Source organism: Aptenodytes forsteri, unplaced genomic scaffold, assembly GCF_000699145.1.
Source record: "Aptenodytes forsteri isolate BGI_AS27 unplaced genomic scaffold, ASM69914v1 Scaffold119, whole genome shotgun sequence".
In the NCBI taxonomy this organism is placed as follows: Eukaryota; Metazoa; Chordata; class Aves; order Sphenisciformes; family Spheniscidae; genus Aptenodytes; species Aptenodytes forsteri.
Genome location: NW_008796165.1, coordinates 9941564 through 9946254, shown reverse-complemented (window position 1 = coordinate 9946254; position 4691 = coordinate 9941564). Strand labels below are relative to the sequence as shown.

General features: G+C 57.0%; 1 protein-coding gene across 1 annotated transcript in view; it reads left to right on the top strand.

Annotated features, from left to right (window-relative positions):
* The window catches only part of SSBP3 (single stranded DNA binding protein 3), a 73617-nt gene that overhangs the window by 1490 nt on the left and 67436 nt on the right, over window positions 1–4691 (top strand). The window lies entirely within an intron of this gene.

Below are 4691 nucleotides of genomic sequence, written 5' to 3'. Positions count from 1 at the left end.
CTCAGCCAGAAGAAGCTGAGCATTTGCGGGTGGCGGCGAGGTGACGGCTGGCTCGGAGGAGAAGCGTCCGGACACCTGCACGCGCGGCCGGCACCGGGCGCAGGCGTCAAGGCCAGGGCTGGCGCAGAGCCCTGCGACAGGGCCAGCGCACACCCCCTGCTTCCTTAAATATAGCCATGCATAACTTTTCTTAAGGTAGCGCTTGACAAATCTGCTCTTGCCTGGAAAATGGCCGGCGCTCTGGAGGTTTGCTCTGGATGCTCCGCTGCAGGAGCGAATGCGCCGGGTCAGCACGCTGCCAACAGCTCTGCGGAGCACGGTGCTGCCAGTTTCCTTCCATCTCTCCCCAGCGAGCAGCCCCTGAGATGGGGCCCTGTGTCCCCTCCACAGCCCCATCCATCACCCCCTCTTGTCCCCCCCATCCCCCCAGCAAGGGGCACGGGGTTGCCTGGCTGCTCCCCAGCCTGTTCAGTACTGATGGCACCACATCGGCACAGGGACACGGGAGTGTCTGGCTGTTCCCCAGCCCGCTCGGTACCGACAGCACTGCATCGGCACCAGGCCCCTCCCGCCCCGATTAAACCTCCCTGAAAATATTTGTCTTCTCCCTGGAGCTACAGGCACCGAAGCCGCGCTCGCTGGCCGGGAAAGCCTCTGCAAACTTCTCCGGAGCCACTCCAATTCACACAGCTGCTCCCTGGCCCTGCTGCCTTTGAAGCACCTCTAACAGAGCTTATTTTTTTTTATTACAAGGAAATAAAATGCAAATTGTCATGTCACTGCTTTAATGATACAGCCTATCGGGTTTTTGGGGGAAATGTTGCTCTATTTGTATTTGATCTACATGCTTTTATAAGTGAATCTTGGTAATCGACGTACAAGAGTTTGATCAAAGTTCCTCACAGGCACAGGCAGCACAAGCATTGCCATTGGGAAGCCAGCGGTGAAATAATTAAACAAATTCAACAGGAAATAAGGTCTCACTTTTTTTGGTAAATAAGAATAAGGAAGCACTGGAACAGAGCAAATGCTCGTGGTGGGCACTGAGCATCAGTATCAGATGCTGCGGGATGTGGTGGGTGCTGCCTCTGCAGCGCTGGGGTCTCAGCGACCCAAATTTTAGGCTGGACGTGGGAAATGCTCATCCAAACCCTAGATCCAGGTGCAGGTGAGGCGGGACAGCTCGGTGCCTCTGCGAAGGCTGGGCCAGGCAGGGATGGAGCTTGTGGCCCAGCCCGGGGCGATGCTTGCCCACCGAGGGTTAGGAGCCTTTGGGGGATGGAGGAGGCAGCACCGCACCAGGTGATTAGGTGATTGATCTTCCGAGCACAGTGACGGAGACTCCCTCTGGAAGAAGATAGTTGTGCAGCTTTGACGGAGGACTTTAACCCCACTGAGCATTAGCTGCTCAGCTGCTAGTATAAAATCTGCAATTCTTCATCAGCTTTCTGAGAGCGGGGAGTGGGCATCCGCTCAGCTCTCCCCCCACAACCACTTCCATGCCTTATGGGTAACTTTGCACACCCTGATGCAATTAACTCTGATCATTTCAGAAAAGAACATTTCCTTTAAACCATTTTCCTTTTTGGGGGCAGCAAATAAGATTATTTTTCACCAAACCAGTTTTCTACCCACTTGCAGTAGCCCAGGTGCCCTGTGAGGCTTACGGGTGGCCGGATTGCAACAAGCATCCTCCAGCAGATCTCCCCACCTTTAGCACAGAGGCTCATCAGGGACCTCTCCCTCCCTCCTTAGGACTGTTTGTTTCTGCAACTAGCGATTACGATCAAGAGATTTGCTTGACGCAGGGAAAAATGATTCTTTCCCCCGCTCCACATCAGAGGGAGCAGCAGAATTAGAAACACTTTAGATGCTTGACCTGCGCTCAAGCCTCCAAACAAAAGTTGCAAGGAGAGGGTCGATGTTTTCCAGGCCCGATTAGCACTATGCTGTAATTACAGCTTGCGGCAGCCGTATTCCCCCAGCTCTTGCGCTGCCTGCATCCCTTCACCCTGGCGCGCCGGCACACCCGGCAAGCGCGCGCCCAGCTCTGGCTGCCCAGCAAATGCACGCAGGCGCCAGCTTCTTCCTTCCAATCCATCACCATATGCCCGTCTTTTACAGTTCTTTGGTGCGTGATGCTCAGAGAGTGGATAATTAGCTAAATGAATTAATTGACATTCATACTTGTAATTAGCAACCGGTTACAAGCAGCTATTCTCCTTGGGACAACTAAAATTTCTTGGGGATTGGTGTTAAAATACTGGAAAATCGTTAAGAGTAAATAACAAGGGCTGTGCGTAGCGTGCGCTCATGGCGCACGGTTTCTTCCCTCGGCCGTAAAAGCTGCCGCACTGTAAACAAGACCGTGCAAAAGCAAAGCAGGCTGTGAAATGTGTTGGAAACCCCGCTGCTGCTCGGGAGGAGGAGAAGTTTCCAGCTTCAGATGAAATCGCGGCCAGATGGGCGGCCTCCAGCCAGCAGCTCCCGCCGGCTCCCCGGCTAACCCTTTCCACCCCCAGTTACTGAAGAGTTTGCAGTGAGGCCCCAGCAGCGGAGGCTGCTCGTGCAAAGCAATGGGAATTGGATGTCGTGAGTGTTAATTAAACCATTAATTACTGCTGAGCAAAAAAAAAGTGACCTATTGCTTTCATTGCTTCTTGGAGTAGTCAGAAGGATAAATTGCTCACAGGCTCGGCAGCAGGAGAGCTGCAGTGTAAGTCAGATCTTTGCTGAAACGTAGGTTTTCTCGGCTATTAAGGGGACGGCAGTGAGTGTTGACGCGGTACCTGCGCAGCCGCGGCTGACCCAAGCAGCCCTGCGAAGCCAGAAGTGAGACCCGCACCAGGGATGGGGCTGGTGGAGACTGAGCCAAGCAGCCAGGAGCAACAACCCCAGCCCTCGACTTGCTGCTGGGGGGGACCATGATGCCAGGGGCTTGGAGATGCTTTCAGGGTGCCCCAGGCTGCTCCATGTACCCCTAGCAGGGACCCCGCTCCCTGCCACGGGATGCACCCATCACCTGCAAGCCCCCAGCCACGCAGCTGCCCACGGTCAGCACCCATGGCATCTGGAGGCACGGCCTCCAGGAGGGTTTGCAGAGGCGATCCCACGCCCCAAGCGGTAGCAGGGGTGGGAGGCTGGTGCTCGAGGCATCCCTGCCTCTGTGGGGTGCCAAGCACGGCTCCCTCTTTGCAGGATGATGGTGTAGTACCCAAGGTTGGGCTGCAGGCCTCTTCTCCCCAGGAAATGCCCTGCAAAACCTGGGTGCCGATGGGAAGGAGGGCGGGCAGCACAGCAGGCACCGCTGTGCAAACAGCTCATTATGGAAAAAGGAGGAAAAAAAAATGATACTAATGCACCAGCTTTGTAAGTCAAACCCTTGTGTCGTCTTGCTGCATCAGGAGCTGCTGCAACACTGGGGAGGAGAGCAATGCCACGGCCGCACTGCCCGCCTGGGCTGGGGGTCCTGCGTCCCCCCGAGCAGGGGAGGATGACCACCCCAGCCGCTTGGGACCGGCACTCAGGGTCCTCTGCCCTGAATCACCCTCCCACCCTGATGGCCTCCGCTACCCCACAGCGGCTGCAGCAGCACCCGCTGCAGGACGGGGCAATGGGATGGGGTGATGGGATGGGGTGACGGCACCCTGCGAGCCGGGGTCTCCCTCAGAGAGGGGTTCTCCCCCGGCTCCTGGCGCGGGATCGGGGCCACATCGCTCTGCCAGGAGTCCTGTTCTTGGCTCCTCCGAGCTGTCAAAGCTCTAGATTCCCCTGGCAGCGCTTGGAGTTTAAAGGCAGGGGAAAGGGAGGGAAAAAAAAAAAGGCAAGAGCTCAGAAGTAAGGCAGTTGAAAAGGCTGGGCCAAGGAGCTGTCACACCACCCTTTCAGCTATTACACACCCCGGTAAGCTCTCAAACACACAGGCTGCACAAGATAGCAGGAAGGCTAATTTTTCTTTAGCTGCAGGCAAAAAAATTCAATTACAAGGTAACCTATTTTTCAACTCCTCCATTGGTATTTACTTAATTTCCTAAGGCCGGCTTGCCCGCCCCGCAATAGAGAGGAGGAGGAAGGCCATGTGCCGTTAGTCTAAGCCGGCCTCTGGCTCGCTGTGGAGTTTATTTTGGTTTTAATTCAAACGTTAAAGCCCAGAGCAAGCGTGGTTTGTTCGAACGCTGGTCAGCAAACGGGACAGCGCATGACATGGGGCACCAGTGCAGCGTCCGGCCATGACGGGGATGGGGAGCACCTGGGGGAAAGGCCAGCGGGAAGCAGGACCTTCTGGAGAAGGTTTGGGACGTGCCAAGGAACAGGCCTGCTGCTGGTGGCCCGTGCGGGCAGGGACTGCCCTGGGCGGTCCATGAGGACAGGGACAGCCCCGGGGGTACACAGGGACAGGGGGAGTCCCGGGGGGTCGTAAGGACAGGGACACCCAGGGGTACACAGGGACAGGGACAGTCCAAGGGGGTCTGTGGGGACAGGGATACCCAAGGGGTACATGAGGACAGGGACAGGCCTGGGGGTCCGTGAGGACGGGGACACCTCAGGGCTCCATGAACACTGGGACATCCTGGGGCGGAACACGGGGACAGGGACATCCCCGGGGCGGGCACGAGGACACAGGACACCCCCGGGGGGGGTACAGGGGCACAGGACCCCGGGGGGTCCGTGCGGTACCGGCGCCGTCCGCG